The following is a 13,184-nucleotide window of genomic DNA, read 5'->3' on the forward strand; positions in this document are numbered from 1 at the left end:
ACTGGATCGCCCATAACCCTATAAGAGTGGTTACTTATACTATTTCGCAGAAATCTGAGTCTATATTTACTGTATCGAGAGAGTGGGCGTCCTTTTTGGTAAGAATTGACGGTTACCTGCCTAGAGCTAGAGTATCTATGGACATGCTTTGTGATAGTTGCCAGAGCGAAACTAGAAACTTCGCATTTAGGGTAGTAATATGTCCTATACCTATTAATGCGGATAGGCCGGCTACTATACCTAGTGATATGCGAAGCTATACCGCGTGCTGATGTAAACCTGAGCCCGTATCCTCGTGTGTAGCTAAATCCGTGGCTGCGAATAGCGAGCCCTGTATACTGCTCCTGGTGTGTCTCTATATCGGTGTGGAGGTAAAAATAGATGGCATATTTCCGTAGGCCGTTGAAATTGAAAACCTTTAACCTCTTCCTCTTTGTAATGGGAATTGGCCGCAGAAGTGTATAATGAGTATTACGGGCTAGAACTGAAGTCTGGTTAGTAGCTGGCATTTGAAATATAAGGTAAGAATTTGTTGTAGCTAAAGAGAAGAAACTTAAACGAGCGGTGATAACTTGGTTGAGAATACGTTAGATATTTAAGTTAACATTGGTAAAGTTGCGAAAGAAGGAATCTAGCTATGCTAGTATTAAAAACCCGGCTTTATTACTTGTTTACTATGGATGTTTCGGTTCATATAATACGAAATGATTTCTTATAGAACGTGTGTAAGTATATGTAGTGAGATATGATGCATTTGATCTTCCTGAACCTCCTCCGGTAGTTGAGGTGTACTTAATAGATTATTTAAACTAAACTGCTTGACTTGTTTTTCGTTTCCCTTAAAGTAGTCGTAGAAAAGGTAGTAATGATAATCCTATGGATATTGCCGAAGTAAGCCTTCGTGATAGCAGGTCTGGTCGTGGCTATTTTGCTGCCGGCGTATTGTTAACTGTAAGCTATTCCCCGAATCTCCCTCGTCTCCTGGGTACCTACTTAGTATTTTTAGTAAGCTTACGAAGCTTAGTGCGAACGATGTAAATAGTCGGAGCCTAGGTGGTACCCTTGCCGTATTGGAACTCGATTTCGCTGGTAACATAACTCCTACCTCTAACTGAATAAGCTGGTGAATAGTGAAAGCCTGCTCTTAGTCGACTAGTACGGAATCTAGTATATATTGAGGGTGGCTACTGGGAGACTGTCTGCTCCGGAGAGCTTTTGAAAGTGGAGGTCTAGTTATCTTAAGTTATTGTTAGGTCGGAGGCCTCTTCTAGAGCGTGCGGTTATGCTAGCGTCGCCCCTTTCTATCTATAACGATGTTGACCTGCCGTAATTCGCCTGGGAGGATAACTTCTATTTACTGCGCGACGACTTTTTATATCTTATGAGGGCGCCCTCCTGGAATAGCTGGGATATGAAGGTATTAGACTTTATTGATACTAGCGGTCGCTATCATATTCTGAATTACGGCCTGGGCGCGATTGAAGGCTGTTGCGTTGAGAAATGGAGAACGTAGATAATTGATAACGTACTGCGGAGCTTCTGGGTGGTTTTTGGTAAGCTTTCTTAATCCTCTAGGTTATCTCCTTGTTGCTCGCTGCGCGTGGAACTAAACTGCTGTCTAGGAATGGTTCCCGGCCTTGTTGCCTCGTTGGTAAGGGATTTAGAGGAGATTGTGCGCTCTTACGACCCTAGCGCTGTAATAGTCTCGCTAAGAAGGTTGATCGACTAACTGCAGGCTGTTATGTGTGCCCGTACTCCGTTATTACTGCGACTGGAGGTTGCGGGCCCTAACTTTTTTAATTTTTTCTTTATTATGGTGACTAACGACTCTTCTCTTTGATACTACTTCTTTAGACTTAACTGGACGGAACGGGTTGATAGACTATTTAGCTAACAGTTACGACTGGAGCTCCTTTATGGACTGGTTAGGAACTATGTCCGAAACTATTAAGGGAAAGCCTTGAGCCTTCCCGGCTACTTATACTAGATATGGATTATGTACTGCAATTATCTTTTGGATACGTTATTCCTGGAATTTCGTAAGAAAGTCGTTGCTTATAAAAAGATTTGGAAGCTGTTAGAATAATTCGCTGAGCTGGAAAATAAGGTTTATAAGTGGGGCGACTTAGAGCGAGCTCGATACTACAGTGCGTGACTAGATGAGCTCGACATATTATTTAGTTTATTGGAAGGAAGCATTTAGCTTAGAGAATGTGTAATTAGTTTGAAGTTATATTCCCGGGAGTTCCTACGTTAGAAGCTTGGCTGGCTGGTAAGAGAAAGTAAAATCTTTGAATGTAATAAGCAATCCTTCTTAAGAGTTATTTTACCCGTAATTAATGCGTAAGGTGAAACTGCAAGCCCTAGTCTTATGTAAGCTACGACTGATAAACGATAAGTGCGGTGTCGTGGGAGTGTTTTATGGTTCGTCTAGCCTATAAATTCTTTTAAAGCAGGCTAGGGATGTTTAGCGACTGCGCTTACGCTTCGAGCCTACTATCTAGAGGTATATTAACTCCGAGGGTTAAGCTATCGAGTGGTATCCTAAACTACTACCTTAACATCTGTGACTGGGCCTCTACTTATATTTTCAGGGCCAATATCTTGATCCGGCTATTTTGTCTTTTTTATAGGCGGGATGGCGAAGAGAGTCCTCTAAAACGTATATATGCTACTGTGGGGGGACGACGGCCGACTAATCCTTTAAAGAAATACCGAACTGATTTTATATTGGCGCTTAAGCGGGTACTACCTTGTGGAACTTGACTTATATCTATAGAGAGAAGACTGTCTTGTTATCTTAACTACGGAGGGCTTTGAGCGGTGCCCGCGATGTTTGGTAGTTATCGGATAACAAGATCTTAATGAACATGTTTTCGAAAAGCTGGAGTGTGGAAGAGAGTACGAAGAAGCTGTCGAATTTTGTATGATGAGATGCGGACGTCTATTCTTAGCAGCTGTAGATAGACCTAAGATGCGAACCGTCTACGAGCGAATATGCGACGGGATATCTCCCGTGTTAGTATTGGACGGGAAAACCTTGGCGTGCCCTCGTTGTTGATTTCCGGGTTTTACGTGGGAGGCCTTTTCCTGGCACATTTTAAAATGCTAAGGCGAGCGCCGAGATGTTGCGAAAGATATATATATATTATCGTTGGGGATAACCATAACCTTAATAAAGCATATGTCCCGGTGTAAATGTGGTTTTTTTATCTCCTATAAGGTATTATTGACGTATGTCTGCGGGCTAGTTAGCGATGCTGCCTGGCTCGGTATAGTGGAAGACGTCCCTGATATATCGGTACCTCTGCTAAAGTGGTATTAAGACTATAACCTAGGCTTTGGCGGTGTGCTATTACCTAACATTACGAGGTCTAGTAGTCCGCTGCCGACCTACGCTGGTTAACGACCCTTCCGAACGCTGCCCGCAGACGGTATTAGAATAATAGATGAGGTTATCGTAAGGTACTACTCTTTTTTTAACTCCCTTATCGGCGATGCCAGAGCTTTTGAGGACTTCCTATCGAAGATAGCAGATATTTAGGACCTCGTTCGCAAATTTTATTAACGATCTGAGGCCTTTTTTTGCTATTGTAAGCGTTGCGCAGAGAGCCCTGAAGAAGAGGAGTTATCCGAGATTATTGACGAAGAGGGCCTCGGAGACGGGTTCTATACCGGTGACCTAGACTCCGGAGAAGACTTAGAGGATGACCTCGATATGGACTTAGCTGGTATTTAGCATATTTTGGATAACTTCGGCGACGCTGATAGCCGCCGTCTCTGCTCGGATTTCCTGCATAGTAAATGGTTCCTGCGTCTTAGAAACTACTATGTAGAGACGAAGGATTTGATTAGAAAGTTTAGAGCCGAGGTGAAAGTTGTTGCGGTATGTTTTATTTGTTACGTAGGCGTATAGTAGAAAGAACTAATATTATGAAGCTGGATGAGAGAATTAAGTTGGCGGATGACTTGATAAAGGGCCTCCGCAATTTTTTGAATTGAGCGACTTTATAATGGTCGGGTATTACGTTTGACGAGCCTGTTTTTTCTAGAGCCTGTCCTGGCTTCTAATGGAGATACGCTTAGTATCCGTGCCTATGGAGCGTAGCGGATATTAACCTATCTTATGCGGATATAATGTGCAGATTCGGATCGTTCTGCCTTATAGCCCTAGCTTGTTTAAGGTGCTGGGTAATGATAGTAAAGTTCGCTAAATGGGTATCCCTGTCTAAGTACTCGAACGACGGTCGCCCCATTTGCTGCGTAACGGGATGCTAAGAGCTTTGAGAGTTCGGGCTAGTATGTAAATCATACCGCGACGCTAATTTTCGAGCCGTTGCCCGTAGACTCTACTCTCGCGATCCTTAAGCTTAGGGCAGACTAACAAAGATAAGGCCTTTTAATAATTACTTTTAAGCTTTGCTGATACTAGAAGACCTATAGAGAATTTTGAATAACTTCGTCCCTCGAGAGCGAGGTAATTAACATGACCCCTGGGAATAAGTCGTAGCAGAGGTTAACGGAGAGCGCCTAAATACGAATGTGTTTTTCGTTGATACTGAATCCTCCTTCTTACGTGAAGGTACTCGAATAGTATTCGAAGTAAGCTTTGTGGATGTAACTGGGAAGAATCTCCTGACGACGCTAATTAACTACGGCTGTACTATTTCGGAGCTTCTTATACGTATTAAAGTCGGTCCTCGTAGGATGACTTCTTACTTATTCGATATCTATAAACGAGAAGGTGATAGTACACCCGTGTAATTATCTGATCCTACCCACGGGATGACCCCTTAGGAACTTCGAGATAAGATGAGGGAAATTGGAATTGATTATGGCTCGATTATTGTTGAATGGAGCTTTTTAAACTGGGATAGAAACGTAGTGATAGTATGTGTGGGCTCGGACTTTGACTTAGGGATATGGATCGCGGCTATTAGATTACTGAAAATTTTGGGTTGGAAAGGTATAAGGTAACTAGCGTCCTTCTTTTGTCTATGCTTCCTAAACGATTTAAATTGGTTCATAGTATATAGGGCTAATATCGATGCTATTAAGGCCCTTCGTGTTACGCGGAAACTACTGAGCTATTTGTATAAGCCTAGTAATGGATAAAGGGCAAGCGGTATCTATATTTATCTGTATTTATTTAATTAGAATGCCCGTGTTTGGAAGATTAGAGTATGTTTACCTTTTCCTAGGCCCCCTTATACTTTCTGTTTAGTATTAGCCTCTTTCTAATTTCTTGTTTATAATGGATGAATGACGTCGATCGTTACTTTAATGCCTAAGTTGCGACTATATGATTGTGGCTTCTGAACGGTTAGAGATATTGTGCGTAAGATTCCGTAATGCTTAGTATCCCGTTGAGTGCGGTATAGCGTTAGTGTACTGCTACTGCGGTGATGAATCTATTATGTATAATTCTATACTGATTTATATTAAAGCTATATTATTTTTATAATATACCTAATTTAATATCTGCTAGCGGATTAGCGTTAGAGAAGACGAAGTGGTTTATATTAACGCCGTTCCGTACTTAATGGGATAGGAAAAATAGGTAATCCATATGGTATTTATGCGACTAATTATTGCGAAGAATAAAGCTAGTTTTGTTATAGCTATGCTACTCTGGATTCTCTGGCCGTTTAGTAATATTACTTATATTTCTCTTTCGTATAAAGAAGTCTATTGCCGGTTTTATCGCTGTAGCTAGATATTTAATCTGTTGATAAGTGATAGATATTCTAGCTATGGAAAGGGCCTGCGAGGCGGCTTCTAATACCTAGTCGCTTAGGAAGATTACTTATTACGTGACCCGAAATCTAATTGATATAGAGCTAAACCCCCACAACCCCTTAGCTAGAAAATTTGAAAGAAGTACTACGATGTTTGTTGTTGCTGAGGGATAGTAGAAATTAGTCGTCTCCCGAGCCTGACGGGCTACTGCCCGTATTTGGCTTTGGTCTGCTCTACCGAGGGAGGGAGCTGTGGTAATATATGGACTTTCTGCCTACGTTGTACTTCTCTAAATAGTTTTGAAGCCTGAGCCGCCCCGCCTTAAAGTCGGATATTGCTAGTTTTATTTGTTTCTGGCGGTCGTTGTTATCCGCTTTAGCTTGACTAGGAGTCGTTGTTGTGGTTAGGTGCGACTGAATAACGTGTTGGTTGACCTTGTATACCTCGCACGCCCTCTAGAGGGAGAGCATACCTTTCTTAACGTCCTCTGCGGCCTTCTTCGTTCGTCGAGCTTTCTCTAAGTCCTTTTTCTATTTTAAGAATGGAGGAATACGGGTTATTAGTCGGTACCGAATAATTCCGTAGTGCTTAGAAGCTTCTAAGACTGATATGGTGTCGCTTAGAACGGCGGCGATAGTAGCCTCTATGTTCGCTCCCTTAGGACCGTTAAGCTTTTTGAGCTTGAACTAACTGAGGTCTTGTTTTAATACGTTGTGACGCTTACTGGCTGTATGTGCTGAGAGGCTAGACTGAACGTCTTTGGCTGCTAAAAGTCGACGTTTGTAAAGGTCCTCGGTATTAGGCCGAGGTGTGAAACGATATAGGGTCCGGGGGGATATACTATATTTGGATGTAGCGTCTTGATAGTTTAAGGTACCGGACTGATACTCTTCGACGGCTTTCTAATAGTCCTTGTCTAACTCGCTTGTCGATCTCTTGCGTTGATTTTGTTCGGACGATGAACCCTCTACCGACTGGTCTTGGGTAAGTAGGGAAGTCCTGGTCCTGTATTGGGCTCCGAAACCTAGTAGCCTCTTAATCCTTTTTTTGGTAGCTGGGCTAATGTTCTTGGGTATCGCGAGAGAGGTCGAATTGCTAAAAAGAGCTTTGATGATTTTGATTATCGCTTTTGTATGCCTGGTATCGTCCTACGAAAGCTTGATATGACGCTCCTGTACCGGAAGAAAGAACTTGTCGCTTTTGGTATCTATAACGGCTAGTCCCTTATCTTCGATAGTAGTCCGAAAGGCTACCTTGCCTCTACGGTTGAGCAAATGCTCGTTTTGGCTTACCCTCTACGTGTGATGCCGTGTAAGAAGCGAAAGGGGTTTAGTATTACTAAAAAGCCCCTTCCTCTATCTCTTTAGGGCACTTAACAAGCTGGACTTCTTTACCTTAGGAAAGAAATTAGCTCCGAGATTCGATGTTGACTGTTTACGATTATCGCTTTGATCGTCGTTATCTCGTTTACCCTTATCTTGTTCGCTGTTATATTGTTGGCCGTCTTCTTCCCCGTCGTCTTGGGTATCGTCGTCGTCTTGGGTATCGTTTTCGTTTTGAGCATCGTCTTCGTCTTGGGCATCGTCGTCGTTCTGGACAACTGCCCTAAAGGGATTTTGGATAATGGAGTACTTGTGAATGTTCCTGAGAGTATTGACAAGTTCGATGAAGCTATCGTTAAGAAGCTTTTTTAGAACGTTACTTCGGAAGATGCGTCTATTATTGAATGGTGTGAACTCTGTTCTAGGCTTGTAAGGAAACTTGGCAGGGAAAAATGGATATCGTTCATACTTAAGATTTGTGGATTAGTGTATAGCTTTTTTTGATGTTTGCTATGTAGGCGCCGGGTGGTAATACTGGTAAATATACTGTAAAAAGGAAAAGAGGCGATGATGAACCTCCCCCTCCTCTAGCGTATGAACGTCTATGAACTGGTCTGAGGTAGTGGGGTAGACGAATAGTAAGCTACTCCGCGACTCCTGTTAACTGTAAGTGGTTTCGTTGGGCGATTGGCGGGCTTGGAGCTTCTATAGCTGAATGTAGGTAGTAGTACCGTAGAAAGTTTGCGCGGAAAGTGTATAGTAAATCTAAGTTAAAATACGTGGATGGATGTATTTCTGAAGATGCCCTAGGAATCTAAATAGGACGTCGTTCGGACCTTAAGTTGAGTATGATGAATAATAAATGGCGGAATTAGGGATGTAGATATCTTGATATAGCTCGAGAATCCTCGAGAACTGAGGGTCGAGTCGAAATTGGCCGTGTGGAAAAAGGTCTTGCGTTAAAGGAATCCTAAATGATAAGTCGATTCCTAAATACCCTCTTTATGTGAATATAGTTAGCAGACGAATTATTACTGCCTGAAAGGCTTCGAAATTCGGCTTACTGCCGGAATGATATTCGGTAGAAGCTCTAAGCTATAAGTATAGCATAAAATATAGTTTATAGGTAATATATCTAAAATTAAATGTAGAGTTCTAGTAGAAGTACTGCTAATTTATGGATATTTATATTACGCTTATTAGGCGTTTTTGATCTAGTATCTGGAAAGAAAAGCGAACCTAGTGAACGAGCGTGGTGGTAAGCTTAGTGCTGGTATGGAGGATTTGTCTTTTAGCTATGATAGGTAGGAGTACGAGGAGAATCTTTGTCTTTAGTTTTGACTTAGTAAACTGGAAAAGAACCTAGTCTTTATACTGTTGTACCCGAATTTAACGTATGATAGGCTCTGTATTTTTGTGAAGGATGCTTTGCTGTATTTAAATCTCGAGGGTACGATCTCGTTATGTAGGACGAGGCGGTTTAGGAGAAACTGTAGGTTATTTTACTGCCACGACCTTACTAATGCGGATGTTCTGACTAGCTATAAGAAGAGCTCTCCTTAACCTAGATACGATAGCTATACGTACCGTGACGTTACGTGATATACTAGATGATGTTAGCAGCTTTATGTATACGTGATTTATATTGACTTTGATTGCGAAACCTTGATAGAGGGAGACGGTAGGTTGCGCAGATGTCTAGTCGGTTGGCGAAGATAATTCCTGCGATACGAGATTGCCGGGTAGTAGTGCTATTATGTCCCCCTTCTGGAGTACTATTTCCCCCGCGTCCGGATTCTGATACGGATCGAGAGGGAATGTACGTAAATATACGCTCGGTGTTGCAGATCTATCTGATTTGAAAATGCGAAGAGAGGGATGTGGCTTTTGCGACTAATTCTGGAAATATTGATACTGGCTGTGCCGACCGTATACATAGTAGAGCGGTTGCTTAGAAGTAAGATAATCGCTGCTGAGAGGTTCCTGATTCTACTTAATTTTAACGATCCTTAGGAGCTCTAGTAGTCGCCGGGGGTTTTTGGTAGAAGCTATGTATTCGGACGCGCTAGCTGCCTCTCGGTTGTATTCGAAATATAGATTTCTACTACCTCGGATGAGGTCCGCGAACGCTGAGCCGAACTCTCGTAGAATCGTAGATACCGTAGGATGAGAATCGAGTTTTTGATGTAAACGCTTTATATGGTGTTTACTTGCGTCTCTGAGGGCATTCTTGCTCGGAAGAGCGGCTAGGAAGCTAAGATCGGGGTAACTTAAACGATAGTAAGCCTTACCCTATGTAAGATATCTTCGTATTGATTTCCTTCTGTTCTGTTCTTTGCTACTTTTGGATACGTATGTTGTAACGAGCCTGTCGATAGCTTCTTTGGACCGTTTTTGTCGTTTATTATCTTGAGCGCTGTTGTGTAAGTGTAGTATGATGAGAGCTAAGTGGGACTGGAACGTCGAGAGCTCGGATTTGGCCTTGAATGCTTTATGCTGCTCGATTAGAATGGAAGAATGGCCGGTCTGGCTCTGGCCGGGCCTAATTGGGAGGATGAATATCGATTGAGTATCGGTGCTAGAGTACCGCCATGCCTCTAGGATCTTAATATATCTTTGAGTACCTTGGCCGTTAAGAATGGCTTCTGTAATCGCGTCGATCTTAAGTGCTCGAGCCTCGATGCGTTGGCGTTTGTACGTGTTAGCGGGTCCCTCTGTGGATGGGCCGAAGGAGCCCGTGTGCGGAGACGCTCTCTTTCTTTGTGATGTCGACGCTGTACTTTGTTTCTTTGTTAATTGAGACTTCTGCCTTTTGACCGAGAGCTGTCGATTCTGGATCCTCGCCTGTATCTGAATATTGCCTCTTGCCGGGGCGCCTTTTTTTTTTGAGAGAGGCGTTGGCGATGGTGAGATGCTTACGTCTAGCGGCCTGAATACCCTTTCGTTATCTGAACTATTGTCTAACAGAGCTTGGGTTTTCTCTAAGTCTAGATGAGATTTGGTAATGGACGAATGGCCGGCATAGCGTGTTGAGTAGAACCTGTAGTTAGCTAGAAGCTGTGTTATGGGACTCTAAGCTATGTTGACGGCCTTAGCAATGTTGACTCCGCGATTAATTACTTGGTGATACGTATTGGGCATTGTGATAATTAGCTCTCCGGCGTAGTAGTTAATAATATTATACTTGATATTCTATTCGTTAAGCGTCTCTGACGGGATGATCCTGTTAAGGTGGCGAACGAATTGCGAATAAGACGTCTTAGTGCCCGTGGCGACCCCGCACGCTTTTGTAATGCGTTCCTTTAGTCTCTGGGACGAACCTGGCTCGACTATGAGCTATGCCTTGGGGCTACCCTAACGGACTATGTTGACCGATGTACTGCGCAAGTCCTCGATGTGTATCGTAGTAGTTGTTAGGGGGTTAATTGCGTAATAGAGATAGGGCGACGATACCCCGTTGACGTTCTCTCTAAGGATAGCTCGTAGCTGACTTCTGTAGTCTAGGTACCCCGGCTTAAGGCCCTCGAACGCGCTTAAGTTGCCGACGAGATAAGTTTTTTGAGATAAATTAGCTACGGTTTCGCGTTTGAAAGCCGACCTAAAGTCGGTGGAAACGCTAAGGCTGCGACTACTACCTATGGTTCTGGAGTCCCCTTTTTTTATACGCCCCGTATTATGGTACTCTATCCGGTTCGTGCCGTTTTTGAGTGTTTCGGATCGAGTCGTTGTGTAGGAGTTGATGGGTGCGATGGCGGTGACCGTTATTTCCGTGCGGTCTGGCACTCTGTAGTCTGAGACTTTGATTTTGATAAATCTAGACTGCCGTACTGTCTTTTCCTGCGTAAGTAGGCCGAGCGTTCTAGCCGTGCGCTGGCTAAGATCTGCTATGACATAAGGAAATACGGGCGGTTGTGTGATAGAGCCCAGAGGGCCTTTGTCTGTAGTATGGGGCAGAGGAAGGTGTGGCTTTATTGCTACTTGATATAAAGAGTCCGTGTTGTTTTGGGAAAGGCGGTTGGGGACCTCTTTATCTGTAGGGAGAGGGATGTTGCGGGATTGTTTTAGGGACGAGTAGTTTTGATCCTCTATAGGAAGCGAATATTGGTTAGGGCGAGCGCTACGATGAGAGCCCCTGTGGGGGGATACTGAATCTTTTTTAGACTCCCTAGTGGGTAGTGTCTCGCTTGAAAGCGTGCGAGGAGGACCCCCTGTAAAATTGAAGGCGCTCGTTGAATGATTTTGCTGGATGCTATTTTCCTTTCTAACTTTGGTATTGTGCGTCGTCCGCGGGATGGCTCCTACGACCGAGCTGTCGGTGCTGGGGCCATTGGGTATTCCTGACTGTAGGATCTTATCTACTTTCTTTCTTATAGAGAGGAGCACTGCAAGACTTGCGTTGGAGATGGTGGATCCGTAGGGAACTTTACGAGGAGGTCGGGATGCTTTCTGTTGTGTATCGGATGATGCTACCTTAGGTCGAGCTTCGTGGATTAGAAATAGGTCCGCTATTTTGTATAGGGTCTTGGGTATAACGTACTCTGTTGGAAAGTTCTCTAGAGGCCTTCGAGCTTTTTGATGGCGCTTATCTCGTTGTGCTTGTTGTATTTATGTCTTAAGTGAGTGGCTTTGAGGAAGCGTCGGTGCGAATGTCGGAAAGTTTGCGCGCTCTTCTATGGGTAATGATTTATTAAGTCGACTCGTAAGATGTGATGTTTACCCGGTCTGGCGGTGTTCGCGGTAGCTGAGGTTGGAAAGCGGTATCGTATACCGGACTTAGGGAGAAAATTTTCTTGACGTATTGATAGTAAGCTCTCGCGTAATAAGAGTTTAATAACTGTCGAAACCCCGGAGGCGCGTTGGTAAACGACGAGATATTCGGTAACCTGCATAGGTCATATCGATTAACCGGCTTAGGAGTGTCCCTCTGTTCTGCTATTAATATGATGCCTCTATGCATACGTACGTAACTCTATACCCTTTGTTTGGTATATTACTTTAAGAAAAGCGAGTCCGAATATCTAGCATTAGCTTTGAGTCTGTGGTTACCTAAGATCTCGCGATATTATATTACTGACGTTGGTCGTGAATGGCGCACGAGCTATAACAACCCTGGAGGGAAACTACGTACGTATTACCGGTAGATTAATAAGCGACACTATTATAGAGGTTTACCCTTGGGATGTCTGCTTATCCTCTAGAATGCTTTCGGTATAAAAGTGCGGCATATTGTTAAGCTCGTATAATTGATACTGTGTGCTCTATTTATGCGCTAGTCTTAGCTTTATCCTTGTTATATGTTATATCCTTTTTTAGTTAAGCTAAACGAAACCGTCCTCTTTCCTCGCTGAGTCTAGTAATCGGACCTAGGGAGCCGCCCCTCGGCCTCCTATCTAGCCTGCTGTAGTTAGACTGGTGGAAGAGTCTCCTTGGGACTAGTATGTTCTCGTGCTTTAGAATAACCTCTTTTGAGGTTGAGCGCGGGGACTAATTAGCCCATAGTGATCTACTTGCTGTAGTTAGGCGGGTCATACGGGTTAATAGAATGAGCCTTATGGACCTGAGATGGTGTTATATAGTTGAGAGAAGCTCGGAAACGACCCTTTGAGAATCTGCCCATAGCCCCTGTCGCTTGTTTTTAACCTGCTGTAGTTAGGCTGGGGGCAAGGGGCGGGAGGTAGGTCTACGACGGTGTAATCTGGTACGGCAAAAACTGTATGCCTTATGAAAGCGATAGAATATGGTAATCTAAGCGATGTTAAAGGCCTATTAACTCCCCTAAGATAAAATGTATTATTCCCGGGCGTCCTCGGTAGGTATAGTTGTTAAAGAGTAGAGAAGATGGTCCTAATGGTAGGGTATTGATGAGTATTTTTGATAAGTGGGAAGTGGTATTCTTTTTTTTGTGTGGTTTTTTGTGCGGTTTTTTGTGCGGTTTTTTGTGTGGTTTTTTGTGTGGTTTCTTGTGTGGTTTCTTGTCTGTCTGGTTCTTTTGTTGTCCCCTTCTTATATAGACGGTGGCTAGGAGAATGTAACTTGCGGAGCTTCTCTTTGCGTGTGATTTTGCGGGCTTTGCTAAAGCGGTTACTAGGACCGGACGTCGCTATTGGCTTCTGTTTTTGTTTT

Source organism: Colletotrichum paranaense (genome assembly GCF_030867605.1).
Source record: "Colletotrichum paranaense strain IMI 384185 chromosome Unknown Scaffold_6.1, whole genome shotgun sequence".
In the NCBI taxonomy this organism is placed as follows: Eukaryota; Fungi; Ascomycota; class Sordariomycetes; order Glomerellales; family Glomerellaceae; genus Colletotrichum; species Colletotrichum paranaense.